The following is a 16,281-nucleotide window of genomic DNA, read 5'->3' on the forward strand; positions in this document are numbered from 1 at the left end:
GCCCATTAGGTGACTTCAGCCTCTTACCAGCAGAGTTTTAGGCCCTTGGAGTGAGTTGAGGCTCTAACCAGCAGTGTTTGGGGAAATCAGGGTGGATTCAGCCTCTAACCAGCAGAGTTTGGGGAAATCAGGGTGGATTGAGCCTAGAAGGATCAGAATTGTGCAACGCAGATGGTGGAGGAATATGAGGAGGAATTGTAGAGGTTAAGTGTAGACATGACAATTCATGTTGGGGTGCTTGACACTGGTGGGCACGAAATTGATGGGTCTATCCAGTGGCTGTTCATTTTGATGAAAGTTAGCCGGTCGGCACTCTCAGCTGACAGCCGGCTGCGTTGAAAACCCTTTCAGATATCACGCTGGCGGCAGGACAGGACAGCACCTCCAAGGCGTATAGGGCAAGTTCAAGCTACAGGTCCAACTTTGACACCCAATACGTGTAGGGCGCAGAGGGATCGGAGAGGACAGGGCTGTGGTCAGACAGGTATTCCCGCAACATGCGCCTATACTTTTCCCGCCTGGTGACACTAGACCCCTCAGTGGCGGGAGTTTGGCTAGGGGGTGCCATTAATGTGTCCCAGAGCTTAGACAGTGTACCCCTTGTGGGTGTGGACCGAACGGCACTTGTTCGCCTCATGGAGGAACTGTCCTCTCTGCCGCCACCGACACTTGATGGGAACATCTCCATCACGTTCTGCACCAATTGCTTGTGGCAGTCATTAATGCGATTGGCCCTCCCCTCTACCGGAATAAAAGACGAGATGTTATTTTTATACTGGGGGTCAAGGATTGCAAATATCCAGTATTGGTTGCTTTCCATTATTTTGACTATGCACTTGTCACTTGAAAAGCACCCCAACATGAAGTCAGCCATGTGTGCCAGAGTGTTACTTGGCATGACTTCGCTGCCCCCACCGGAAAGGTCACTCTCCATTTCCTCCTCTTACTCCTTCCTTTCGTCCCATCCGCACTGCAAGAATGGGACGCATTGAACTTCCCCGGTAGCCTCCTGTGTCACAATCATATCATCTGCCACGTCTTCATCCTCCTCCTCCTCCGTCATTAAACGCTGTGAAGCGGACAGGTGTGTGGAACTACTCTCCTGCTGTGACGGATCGGATGCTATCCCTGACTCCTCAGTGTGATCTGCATTATCCCTGATGGCAATGAGGGATTCTCGCATCACAAACAAGAGCGGGATTGTTACGCTCACTAGTGCGTCGTCACAGCTGACCCTCTTGGTGGACTCCTCAAACACCCGTAGGATTTCACATAGGTCTCCCATCCATGGCCACTCATGGTTGAGAAACTGAGGGAGTTGACTTTGTGGCACCCTAGGGTTTTGGAGATGGTACTCCATCAAAGGTCTCTGCTGCTCAACCACTCTGCTCAACATATGATATGTTGAGTTCCAGTGTGTGGGGACATCGCATAACAGCCAGTGTTCGGGCAGATGTAGGCGTTGCTGGAGTTTTTTGAGGCTAGCAGTGGCTACTGTAGAATTGCGAAAGTGGGGGCACAAGCCCACATTTTCACCAGTAGCTCGTGCAGATTTGGGTATGTCTTTAAAAAACATTGCACCACTAGGTTAAAGATGTGGGCCAGGCATGGAACATGTTGGAGGCTGGCAAGCTCCAGAGCTGCTACCAGGTTCCTGCCGTTATCAGACACGACCATGCCTGGGCCCAGGTGCAGCAGATCAAACCATATTGCTGTCTCATCGAGGAGGGCATCCCTCACCTCGGAGACAGTGTGCTGTCTGTCCCCCAAGCTGATGAGCTTCAGCACGGCCTGCTGACGTCTACCCACTAGAGATGAGCGAGTACTGTTCGAAACGGCAGTTTCGAATAGCACACACCCATAGGAATGAATGGAGCCGGCTGGCACACAGACGGGGCCGGCGTCCTGCCGCTTAACCCCCTGGCTGCGTCCATTCATTCCTATGGGTGCGTACTATTCGAAACTGCCGTTTCAAACAGTACTCGCTCATCTCTACTACCCACGCCAGTGCTGCAACGTTTCCAGCTCGTAGCTGGAGTCAATTTTTTTTTATAACTCAAATTTTTATTGAAAATTTTTTTAAACAATAAGAAAAGAAAAAACAATTACAAGTTACAAGGCGAACACCCGCCCTGCGAACAGAAAAAGCACACAGTGCAATACAAAATACAATCAGAAGAATAATTAAAAAAAAAAAAAAAAAAAAAAATTAAAGACAAAGAAAGCAACATAGAAAAAAAAAGAAAAAGGAAAAAAGGGGGGGGGAGGGAGGGGTTAGTGGGACAGATGAGTGGGGGAGAGGACTAAATGTGGGGGGTGAAAGGGTAGGTAGGGGTGAGTGTGAGCAGTCAGGAAACCAGTGAGAGCGCTCGCCAGGTCATCCATACCACAGCCAGTTGGGAAGGGCTCGGGAGCAACCACTGGTCAAATACCTGAGACGAACAACAAGAGTATCAATCAGAGGAGGGGTCAGAGCCCAGGAGCGTCCGGTACTCTGCAGACTGTTGAAACCTGAACCAGTAGAACCAGGTTTTGATGTACGCCTCAGTCGTGCCATGCAGGAAAGACGTGAGATTTTCCATGCGCATTATCTTGTTGACCTTCGAAATCCAGAGGGAGAGAGGAGGAGGATCCACTCGTTTCCAAAAAAGGGGGATACAAGCCCGGGCAGCGAGGATCAGGAATCTAAGTAGGGAACGCTTAAAGACCTTTACAGAAGACTCACAATGATTAAGGAGGAACAGGGCAGGGCCCAAATGGTGAGAAGTTTCAGTAAGCTGGAGGGTTATCCGCTTGACCCCCTCCCAGAAGGACGAAAGGGCAGGACAGGACCAAAAAATGTGTAGCAGCGTGCCTTCCTCGTCGCCACAGCGCCAACATAATGGGGAGACCTGAGGAAACATAGCATGGAGTCTCGTAGGAACCCTATACCATCGGGACAAGATTTTGTAGCTGGCCTCCTGGTGGCGAGAGCTGATGGAAGCAGTATGAGAAAGGCGAAAAATGCGCCTACGCTGCTCCTGAGAGAGGGAAAGGGATAAGTCAGATTCCCATTTCAACAAGAACGGCGGAACAAAGTCCTCCGGAGGTTCAACCAGGATCCGGTAAGTGAGCGAGAGGGAGTGGCGAAGGGGGCCAGCACCAACAAAAATCTTCTCCAAGGGGGTAGGTTCGACGCGGAACTCTGCAGGAGCAGGGAGAGAATGTAAAAAGTGACGAAGTTGCATCCCCCGCCAAGCATCCAAAGGGGGCAGCTCAGGAGGGGCCTGGGAATTCAGAAGTGTAGTCCATCCCCCAGCGTCCTGGAAGTGACAGGCACGGAAAATCCCATGACGGCGCCAATTACGAAAAACTCGGTCAAACATTCCAGGTGGAAAGGCAGGATTGCCCAGCACTGGGAAAAGAGCGGAATCCTTAGGGAGGAGAGTGGAGCGAACAAGGCCCCTGGAGCAAATCCGAAGCGTGGGACCAAGGGTAGGGTGAGAAAAGAGAGATGACAATGAGGAGGAGTCCAGCCATGGGGCAACCTGCAAAGGGATCGGAGAGAATGCCTGTTCGATGTAGACCCAAGGTTTAGAAACAGCATGCCTACACCAGTCCACGACACGAGTCAGGTGGGTAGCCAAGTAATAGGACTTCAGGTCCGGAAGCGATAAACCACCGCAACTCTTGGGACGAAAGAGAAAAGCCTTGCTCACTCGGGCGGGTCTGCCCGACCAGATGAACTTCAATTGGACGGAAGTGAGGGATCTAAGAAAAGACAGAGGGATGTGAATGGGAAGCGCCTGCATCAAGTAGAGAAGACGAGGGAGAATGTTCATTTTAAAAATCGCGCATCTCCCGAACCAAGTAAAGGCTCCAGTGGACCATCGAGTACAATCAGCCCTGATAGACGCCAGAAGTGGGGGGAAGTTGCAACGAAAGAGATCTTTCGGGTTCGGAGTAAGATAAACCCCCAAATATTTGAGAGAAGTGGGGGCCCAATGAAAAGGGAAAGATTGACTCAAGGAGGTGGCCGCCGAGGAGGAAAGGGTCACATTAAGGGCTTCCGACTTCGAAAAGTTGATTTTAAAATTCGAAAGGGTCGAGTAAACCTGAAAGGCAGACATCAGAGCTGGAAGAGAAACATGAGGGGAGGAGAGAAAAAATAGCAAGTCGTCTGCATAAGCCGCCACTTTGTATAAACAGGAAGAATGAGCAGCGCCTGAGATGTTCGGGTCGGCTCGAACCTGGCGGAGGAAGGGTTCAAGAGTCAGGACGAAAATGAGAGGCGAGAGGGGGCATCCTTGCCTAGTGCCATTTCGGATAGGGAAGGACTGGGACAATAAACCGTTCACCCTAACCATCGCTGTAGGGAGAGAGTATAGAGCCATGATCCAACTCATCATGCGATTTCCAAGACCAATATGTAACAGGGTCTCTTCCATGAACCGCCAGTTGACCCTGTCGAAGGCTTTCTCAGCGTCAGTTGAAAGAAGCATGAGAGGAGAGCCCGATTGTTTAGCCCCATACATGAGGTTGATAGCTTTGGTAGTATTATCTCGAGCCTCACAGCCGGGTAAAAATCCAGCTTGATCCGCGTGAACAATATTTCCTAACAAGGGCGATAAACGCGTCGCAAGGATCTTGGCTAAAATTTTTAGGTCAACATTGATTAGCGAAATGGGGCGGTAGTTAGAGCACAGAAGAGGGTCCTTTCCGGGTTTGGGGATAACCGCTATGTGAGCACACAGGGAGTCACGACAAAGGGCCGAGCCATCGGTGAGAGAATTGAAAACTTTCAACAGTCTGGGGCGGAGTTCAGGGCCAAGTTTCTTATAGTATACCAAGGTAAGGCCGTCTGGGCCTGGGGCCTTACCCGTTGCCATACTGGAGATAGCTAAAGAAATTTCCTCTTCAACAATAGGAGATTCCAAGGCCGTCAATTCCTCTAGAGACAACGACGGGAGACCAGAGGAGGAGAGATAAGAACGAATGCGATCTCGGAACTCCGCTTCAGGGAGAGGAGAAGGGCCAGAGTTTACAGAATACAAAGAGGCATAGTAGTCCCGAAAGGCAGCTGCAATATCAAGGGGCATGTGTAATCGAGTACCCTGGGCGGAATTGATGCATGGAACGTAGGTGGAGGACTGCTGAACCCGAAGGGCCCTAGCTAGTGAACGCCCGCTCTTATTTCCAAACTCATAAAAATGACGTCTGCATTTAGCTAGAGTACCCTTCACCCTATCAGTGACGAGCGTACGCAATTCCTCTCGGGCGCTGGCAAGCTGGGAATAAACATCAGGAGTGATTTGGCGTTTATGAAGAAGTTCCAATGAGCGGATCCGCTGCAGCAGAGATTCAATACAAGCCCGGCGTTCCTTGTTTAAGCGGGAACCATGTTGCAACAGGATACCCCGGATAAAACATTTGTGAGCCTCCCACACCATTGGAGGAGCAATCCCCGACAATTCCTCCCTCTCAAAGTATTCCCCCAAACGGGTCTTAATGTCATCCAGGATGGTTACGTCATCAAGAAGTGATGCGTTAAGTTTCCACTGACGCTGGAAGGGAATAGGAGAGGACAAGGAAACAGACAAAGTAACCAAAGCATGGTCGGAGAAAGTAATGTTATCGACTTCCGCAGCCAACAAAGAGTGGAGATGTTGGTGACGGATAAAGAGGTAGTCGATACGAGAGTATCGGTGATGGACCGGAGAGTAATAGGAGTAATCCCTATCCAATGGGTGGAGTAACCTCCAGGAGTCCACAAGCTGGTGGGAATGAAGGTCCCTCTTAATCCTCCTGATGAGCGAGTAAGGGTGAGAAGAGACGCCAGCAGAAGAGTCCAATGAAGGGTCTAGGACCAGATTAAGATCACCCCCCGCCACCAGGAAGCCCTCCACAAAGCCGTCCAACAGCCCTAAGTAAGAACTAAGGGCACGACCCTGTCCCGAGTTAGGCAAATACAAAGAGGCAAAAGTAAAAAGCTGAGAGGAGATACGACCCTTGACCATAACAAGTCTCCCCTCAGAATCAGTGCGAGTCTCCAAATGTTCCCAAGGCAGGGAGCGAGAAATCAAGATACTAGTCCCTCTGGATTTCGGGTCAGGAGAAGAGCTATGATATGCATGAGGAAACCAAGCATTAGTCAACTTGTATGGCTTGGTAGAGCAATGGTGAGTTTCCTGCAAAAACACAACATGAAGGCGCTTACCTTTGAGCAGATTGAAGAGTACGGAGCGCTTCTCTGGACTATGAAGGCCTCTCACATTGAGGGAGCCCACGGCGATGGAGGAAAGGCGATCAAGCGGAGGCATGGAGGGAGACGGGCTTTCCCAGCTCACACCCAGCTGGAGTCAATTTAACGGCGGGGGAGGAGGAGGGTGTTGTTTCAGAGCCCCTGCCAGGAACGATAGGCGGGGAAACGAGCCCAGTCCCAGCCTCAACTACATTCACCCAGTGTGCCATCAGTGAAATGTAGTGTACCTGTCTGCATGCACTTGTCCACGCGTCGGTGGTCAAGTGGACCTTTGTGCAAAGCACGGAACTTAGGGCCCACCTGATGTTGAGTGACACGTGCTGGTGTAAGGCGGGGACAGCACACCTGGAGAAGTAGTGATGGCATAGCGAGGTGCCGCACTTGCCATCAGGTCCCGGAAGACCGTTGTTTCCACAAGCCGGAACGCCAACATCTCCTGAGCCAGGAGTTTGGAGATGTGCGCGTTCAAGGCTTATGCATGTGGGTGGTTAGCGCTGTTTTTTTGCCTGCGCTGAAATGTCTGAGAGATGGTGGGTTGCTAGAAAGAGGCGCATGATGGTGGAGAAGAAGCAGCTGAGACAGGAACAGGGGAGGATGAGGAAGAAGTCCCCAAAGTGGCGGAGCCACATGTTGCGGTGTCCTGGCTGGTGCTCTGGACTGCAGCGCCAGCACTGGCAACAGTGGGAGAGGCAGTGGCGGCAACGCCGGACTACGATTGTCCTGTCTTTGCTCTCTCCCACTGAGCCCAGTGCTTGGATTCCAAATAACGGCGCATGGAAGTGGTCGAAACGTTGCTATTTTCAGAGCCCCTACTCAGTTTCGAGTGGCAAATTGTGCAAGCCGCACTATATTTGTCTTCCACGCATTCCTTGAAAAATCTCCACACCATCGAGGAACATGCCTTCGATGGGGGAGTTTTTTTGGGCTGGCTATGATAGGGAACATCTTGGGCCATTCTGGGTGCAGCCTGGCTTCGGCGAAGCAGCTGACCTCTGCCTCTGGACATGCCTCTGCCTCTAGCCACCCTTTTTGGTGCTGCACCTCCCTCAACATCGACACTGCTTTCCCCGCTTGACATCCCCCCTGTCCAGCTCGGGTCAGTGTCCTCGTCGTCCACCACCTCCTCTGCCAATTCCTCTCTCGCCTCCTCCTCCTGCACACCGCAACAGGCTGCCCTGATGGCAACTGTGTCTCATCATCGTCACTGAGGGTGGGTTGCTAGTCAACCACCACAAAATCAACAGGAGATGGAGGAGACTCCAGTGCTTGGGCATCTGGACATAGAAAGTCGTCTGGGAGCTCTGTGGAATAGGGAAATGGAGGGACAGGGAGAGGGACAGTTAAAGGACAAGAGAACAGCTCCTGGGAGCAGGGAAAGTTGGGATTACGCTGCTGGGAAGATTGGGCATTTTGGGAGGAAGGCTGAACAGAATGTTGTGTAGGAGGAGGAGTTGAGGTAGAGGCTGACTGGCTGGTGGATAATGTGGTGGAAGCATTATCCGCCAGCCATTGTAACACATGTTCCTGGTGCTCGGGCCTACTTAGGTTTGTGCCCTGCACCCTACTTAATGTGGCCAGCAAGCTGGGGACTGTGGAGAAGCGCAATGCTTGCTGCCCCTGAGGAGTAGGCACGGAATGCGCTGTGGCTTCACCGTGACCTTGATCCCCAGCAACATTCCCACGCCCCCGTCCCTTACCGGTAGCCTTGCGCATTTTTAGATGGTTTTGATGGTTTGGTGGGTACACACAGTGACAACCTGGATGAATCGTTTATAGCCTGAGAATTAGAATGTATATCCCACTGCTTTTTGGAAGGTACACACCGTGACAACCTGGATGAAGCGTATATAGTCTAAGAATTAGAATGTATATCCCACTGCTTTTTGGGGGGTACACACAGTGACAACCTGCAGCAGTGGTTAGCGCTGCAGTCTTGCAGCGCTGGAGTCCTGGGTTCAAATCCCACCCAGGACAACATCTGCAAGGAGTTTGTATGTTCTCCCCGTGTTTGTGTGGGTTTCCTCCCACACATCAAAGACATACTGATAGGTAATTTAGATTGTGAGTCCTATATGGGACAGTGACTGTCAATGTCTGTAAAGCGCTGCAGAATATGATGGCGCTATATAAGTAAGAATAATAAATAAATAATAAACCTGGATGAAGCGTCTATAGCCTGAGAATTAGAATGTATATCCCACTGCTTTTTGGGGGTTACACACCGTGACAACCTGGATGAAGCGTCTATTGCGTATATGGGCTGAGAATTTCAGTGTATACCCCTTAGTTTTGGGGCAGGGGGGGGGGGACACACTGTTGAATCCTGGATTAAGCATAAATAGGGTATATGGGCATACAATTTCAGTGTACTTAGCTTAATCCCCACCGCGGAAAGCTGGGTTGCGTAGATACAGCCTGGCTTAATTGCTGTGAATCCCACTTTAGCGTTTGTGGGTAGACACTGTGCCAAGCTTGTTTCAGCTTCTCCCTTTAGTGTAGCTCTTAAGAGCTGTTGTAGTTCTTCTTCTTTGCTATTCCTGCCTAGCAGAATCTAAAACCTAACTAGCCCTCAGCAGATGTCTGTCTCTAACTAAGTGCAAGTACAAATGAATCGGAGCTGATGCTGCCTGTTCGTTTGAATCAGAGGTCACATGTCCTCGGCAGCCAATGGCTTTTTCCTAGTTTTTTCATGGCCTCCGTTGTCATAGTTACTGTCCCACATATTTGCATATTATCTGATCTGCTCCAGTGCTGACACACTGGATGGGAAAACACCTTTAATCCAAATTGGCAGTTTACTAATATTAAACATGCAGGGAAAAAGAAAATCTAATTTGTTGCAAAATTCTAAAACAACAGGTATGAAGGTAGTTAGAAGTCACAGAGCTCTCTTCAAGCGGAGCTGATGGGGATCAACGGCGTCAACAACACGCTCATCATATGGTGTCCCAGCAAGCTGATGAGATGCCGGAACAATCACAGGCACAGCGCGAGGAATGAGTTCAGTGGCAGGCCAGCTTAACAGCTCCCGAAACTCCGGAGCAGGCGGATCATCGACGCCAACGCGCTCATTATCTGGATTCCCAGTGAGCTATCGGAACAATCACGGGCACAGTGTGAGGAATTAGTTCATTGACAGGGCAGCTTAACAGCTTCCAAAACGCTGGAGCAGGCGGATCATCAATGCCAACAACACATTCCCTGCGAGATGCTGGAACAATCACAGGCATGGTGCGAGGAATGAGTTCAGCGGCAGGCCAGCTTGACAGCTGCCAAAACGCCAGAGCGGGCAGATCATCAACGCCAGCACCACGCTCATTATATAACGTCCCAGCAAGCTGCTGAGATGCCGGAACAATCACAGGCACGGTGCCCTCACACACACTGGGAAGACTTGTGTACACAAAGCAAGCATTATTAAAGCTCATGTCTGCAGACATGCTACAGGACAGCAGGCATGCTCTTACCATCCCCCACGAGCTAAGAAGAAAACTTAGGAAATTTAGGAAACGCAGACGAAGAGCCGGTGTATCAAAACACAAGGGAAAAAGACGCTACAAGCATGTGATTCCGGCCATCATTATGAGTAATGTGAGATCAATTGTGAATAAGATGGATGAACTGACAGCACTGACCAGGCATCAACAGGTGTTTCGTGAGTGCAGTATGATGCTGTTTACAGAGACTTGGCTTACTGAAATCACGCCAGACACACTTGCCTCCTTGGAGGGCTTCAAACTTCTTTGTGCGGACAGGACGCTGGCGAGCGGTAAGCGCAAGGGAGGAGGGCTTGCAAAATTTGTGAATGAGAGACAGTGTAATCCAGGACATATTGTAGTTAAGAAACAATCATGTGAAAAGGATATTGAACTGCTAGCCGTGAGCATGAGACCTTATTACCTGCCAAGGGAACTATCACGTTATCGTGCTAGCTGCATATGTCCCCCCCTCTGCTAAAGCTGACGCTGCCTGTGAAGTGCTACATGCTGCTGTGAGCGAGTTGCAATCATCTCAGCCCCGTGCCCTGCTCCTGGTGTGTGGAGACTTCAACCATGTCTCTACAGGATCCACTCTACCAGGTATCACACAGTATCTAACCTGCCACACAAGAGACATCAAAACGCTAGACTTGCTCTTTGCCAATGTAAGGGATGCATATAACTCATCAGTCCTACCACTCCTGGGTAGATCGGCTCACAGCCTGGTGCATCTGTGACCCAGTTACACTCCACTGGTGCGCAGAGAATCAGCTGTTACCCGTACAGTGAAAATTTGGTCAGAGGAAAGTGTCGAGACTCTAAAGGACTGTTTTAATATAACATTATGGGAAGTGTTTCAAGCCTCCTTTCCAGGTGACATTGAGGGACTTACACTGCATAACGGACTACATTAATTTCTGTGTAGACAGCACGGTACCAACTAGAAAGGTGAGGTGTTTCTCCAATAACAAACCATGGATCAACTCTGAAATAGAAAGTGACAAAGAGCGGTACATTGAAGAATAGAGAAACGCAATAAACAACGCCAAGACACTCACCGTGTACCAGTTACTGTAAAGGGACTACACCATGGCCACCTGTCTGGAGAAGATACCCACCTCAAACACAGACAGACCCTGAGCCAGTACAGACTGAGCGCCCACAGCCTGGAGATGGAGATGGGTGACACAGGCACACGTACAAGCCACGGGAGAACAGACTGTGACCAGGGGGCCCTAGAAGACGAGGCCCACTTCCTGCCACATTGCACCAAATACTCAGCTGTGAGGGCCATCTACTTCCAAAGACTCTCTGCCCACATCCCGGATTTCACATCTTCAGATGAGAAGAGGAAACTCTACATCCTGGGGGAAGAGGAGTCCACTGTGGAGATCGCTACCCAATATTTGTCCACCTGCCACCAACTGAAAGGAAGATGAGACCCCATGGACTGTTATACCCCATTACTGCCCCTTCTAACCACCCATCCACAGCCGTACATCCAAAACCAAACCCCCCCCTCCCCCATACCCACCACTCTCTTTGCTTTGGCGATGTCAAATGTCTATTCGGACGTGTCAATAAAGTTTTTTTGATTTGATTAATTTGAATAACACTGCTGAATATACCGTAAATACAGGTATAGTAGTTACTACACACATATAACACTGCCGTATACACAGTACATAGAGTAGATACTACACACATGCAGTATACACAGTACATATAGGAGATACTACACACATGCAGTATACACAGTACATACAGCAGATATTACACACATGCAGTATACACAGTACATAGAGTAGATACTACACACATGCAGTATACACAGTACATATAGGAGATACTACACACATGCAGTATATACAGTACATATAGTAGATATTACACACATGCAGTATATACAGTACATATAGTAGATATTACATGCAGTATATACAGTACATATAGTAGATATTACACACATGCAGTATATACAGTACATATAGCAGATATTACACACATGCAGTATACACAGTACACATAGTAGATATTACACACATGCAGTATACACAGTACATATAGTAGATATTACATGCAGTATATACAGTACATATAGTAGATATTACATGCAGTATATACAGTACATATAGCAGATATTACACACATGCAGTATATACAGTACATATAGTAGATATTACACACATGCAGTATATACAGTACATATAGTAGATATTACACACATGCAGTATATACAGTACATATAGTAGATATTACACACATGCAGTATACACAGTACATATAGGAGATACTACACACATATACAGTATACACAGTACATATAGTAGATATTACATGCAGTATATACAGTACATATAGTAGATATTACATGCAGTATATACAGTACATATAGCAGATATTACACACATGCAGTATATACAGTACATATAGTAGATATTACACACATGCAGTATATACAGTACATATAGTATATACAGTAGATATTACACACATGCAGTATACACAGTACATAGAGTAGATACTACACACATGCAGTATATACAGTACATATAGTAGATATTACATGCAGTATATACAGTACATATAGTAGATATTACATGCAGTATATACAGTACATATAGTAGATATTACATGCAGTATATACAGTACATATAGCAGATATTACACACATGCAGTATATACAGAACATATAGTAGATATTACACACATGCAGTATATACAGTACATATAGTAGATATTACATGCAGTATATACAGTACATATAGTAGATACTACACACATGCAGTATATACAGTACATATAGTAGATATTACATGCAGTATATACAGTACATATAGTAGATATTACATGCAGTTTATACAGTACATATAGTAGATATTACATGCAGTATATACAGTACATATAGTAGATATTACACACATGCAGTATATACAGTACATATAGTAGATATTACACACATGCAGTATATACAGTACATATAGTAGATATTACATGCAGTATATACAGTACATATAGTAGATATTACATGCAGTTTATACAGTACATATAGTAGATATTACATGCAGTATATACAGTACATATAGCAGATATTACACACATGCAGTATATACAGTACATATAGTAGATATTACACACATGCAGTATATACAGTACATATAGTAGATATTACATGCAGTATATACACAGTACATAAAGTAGATATTACATGCAGTATATACAGTACATATAGTAGATATTATACACATGCAGTATATACAGTACATATAGTAGATATTACATGCAGTATATACAGTACATATAGTAGATATTACATGCAGTATATACAGTACATATAGTAGATATTACACACATGCAGTATATACAGTACATATAGCAGATATTACACACATGCAGTATATACAGTACATATAGCAGATATTACACACATGCAGTATGTACAGTACATATAGTAGATATTACACACATGCAGTATATACAGTACATATAGTAGATATTGCATGCAGTATATACAGTACATATAGTAGATATTACATGCAGTATATACAGTACATATAGCAGATATTACACACATGCAGTATATACAGTACATATAGTAGATATTACACACATGCAGTATATACAGTACATATAGTAGATATTACATGCAGTATATACAGTACATATAAATAATATTACATGCAGTATATACAGTACATATAGTAGATATTACATGCAGTATATACAGTACATATAGTAGATATTACACACATGCAGTATATACAGTACATATAGCAGATATTACACACATGCAGTATATACAGTACATATAGTAGATATTACACACATGCAGTATATACAGTACATATAGTAGATATTGCATGCAGTATATACAGTACATATAGTAGATATTACATGCAGTATATACAGTACATAAAGTAGATATTACATGCAGTATATACAGTACATATAGTAGATATTATACACATGCAGTATATACAGTACATATAGTAGATATTACATGCAGTATATACAGTACATATAGTAGATATTACATGCAGTATATACAGTACATATAGTAGATATTACACACATGCAGTATATACAGTACATATAGCAGATATTACACACATGCAGTATATACAGTACATATAGCAGATATTACACACATGCAGTATGTACAGTACATATAGTAGATATTACACACATGCAGTATATACAGTACATATAGTAGATATTGCATGCAGTATATACAGTACATATAGTAGATATTACATGCAGTATATACAGTACATATAGCAGATATTACACACATGCAGTATATACAGTACATATAGTAGATATTACACACATGCAGTATATACAGTACATATAGTAGATATTACATGCAGTATATACAGTACATATAGTAGATATTACATGCAGTATATACAGTACATATAGTAGATATTACATGCAGTATATACAGTACATATAGTAGATATTACACACATGCAGTATATACAGTACATATAGCAGATATTACACACATGCAGTATATACAGTACATATAGTAGATATTACACACATGCAGTATATACAGTACATATAGTAGATATTGCATGCAGTATATACAGTACATATAGTAGATATTACATGCAGTATATACAGTACATATAGCAGATATTACACACATGTAGTACATATAGTAGATATTACACACATGCAGTATATACAGTACATATAGTAGATACTACACACATAGAGTACATGTAGTATTACACACATGCAGTACATATGACTAGTCTCAGGTAGGCTCAGGTGAGGTACAGTAGGCAGAGCTCAGGTCATGTGACCAGGGGGAGGGGAGGCCACGTCTGTGCTGGAGGAAACCTCTGGGCTGTGTTGGTGTCACATCTCCCGGGGAGGAAGAGACTGACAGCCCGGGGACTCCGCTGCACCGCCGGTGAGACCCCCTGTGCTGTGCCTGTAGCCAGTCTGAGCCGATGTCACTCACCTGACTGATTCATCTTCCCGGGATTTCCTGGACTGTAGGAGAACTTATAGAGAGGAGACATTACTGCAAACCGGGTGAGTGTCCCCAAAGTCCGGGGGAAGAGGAGGGGACCTGTGTGTCCTGCGCCCCCATAACTTCCCGCCCAGCGTGTACAGCTACATAGCCTGGCCGCACCGGCTATCACTTGTATGTGATCTGGGAGTGGTGTTATATGTACTAAGCACACAGGGAAGGAGAAGCCGGGGACATGTCCTGTGTCTACAGGGTGTATACACTAATCTACTGATCCTGGCAGTGTGTATACAGGGGTATATACTAATACTGGCAGTGTGTATACAGGGGGTATACACTAATCTACTGATCCCGGCAGTGTGTATACAGGGGTATATACTAATCTACTGATCCCGCCAGTGTGTATACAGGGGGTATATACTAATCTACTGATCCTGGCAGTGTGTATACAGGGGGTATATACTAATCCTGGCAGTGTGTATACAGGGGTATATACTAATACTGACAGTGTGTATACAGGGGCTATATACTAATCCTGGCAGTGTGTATACAGGGTGTATACACTAATCTACTGATCCCGGCAGTGTGTATACAGGGTGTATACACTAATCTACTGATCCTGGCAGTGTGTATACAGGGGTATATACTAATACTGGCAGTGTGTATACAGGGGGTATACACTAATCTACTGATCCCGGCAGTGTGTATACAGGGGTATATACTAATCTACTGATCCCGCCAGTGTGTATACAGGGGGTATATACTAATCTACTGATCCTGGCAGTGTGTATACAGGGGGTATATACTAATCCTGGCAGTGTGTATACAGGGGTATATACTAATACTGACAGTGTGTATACAGGGGCTATATACTAATCCTGGCAGTGTGTATACAGGGTGTATACACTAATCTACTGATCCCGGCAGTGTGTATACAGGGGGTATATACTAATCTACTGATCCTGGCAGTGTGTATACAGGGGGTATATACTAATCCTGGCAGTGTGTATACAGGGGTATATACTAATACTGGCAGTGTGTATACAGGGGGTATACACTAATCTACTGATCCCGGCAGTGTGTATACAGGGGGTATATACTAATCTACTGATCCTGGCAGTGTGTATACAGGGGGTATATACTAATCCTGGCAGTGTGTATACAGGGGTATATACTAATACTGACAGTGTGTATACAGGGGCTATATACTAATCCTGGCAGTGTGTATACAGGGGTATATACTAATCTACTGATCCTGGCAGTGTGTATACAGGGTGTATACACTAATCTACTGATCCCGGCAGTGTGTATACAGGGGGTATATACTAATCTACTGATCCCGGCAGTGTGTATACAGGGGTATATACTAATCTACTGATCCTGGCAGTGTGTATACAGGGGGTATATACTAATCTACTGATCCTGGCAGTGTGTATACAGGGGGTATACACTAATCTACTGATCCCGGCAGTGTGTATACAGGGGTATATACTAATCCTGCCAGTGTGTATACAGGGGTATATACTAATCTACTGATCCTGGCAGTGTGTATACAGGGGTATATACTAATCTAC

The 16,281-nt window shown here is 45.9% G+C and overlaps 1 protein-coding gene across 2 annotated transcripts in view; it reads left to right on the forward strand.

Moving 5' to 3' along the window:
* Positions 1-14,588: 14,588 nt before the first annotated feature.
* CCDC125 (coiled-coil domain containing 125) overlaps positions 14,589-16,281 on the forward strand; it is a 28,865-nt gene continuing 27,172 nt past the window's right edge. For both annotated transcript variants that reach the window (XM_075262430.1, XM_075262431.1), the window contains exon 1: positions 14,589-14,769. The gene's annotated coding sequence lies outside the window, so the exon portion shown is untranslated. The remainder of the gene's footprint in view (positions 14,770-16,281) is intronic.

This window comes from Leptodactylus fuscus, chromosome 1 (assembly GCF_031893055.1).
Source record: "Leptodactylus fuscus isolate aLepFus1 chromosome 1, aLepFus1.hap2, whole genome shotgun sequence".
Taxonomy (NCBI): Eukaryota; Metazoa; Chordata; class Amphibia; order Anura; family Leptodactylidae; genus Leptodactylus; species Leptodactylus fuscus.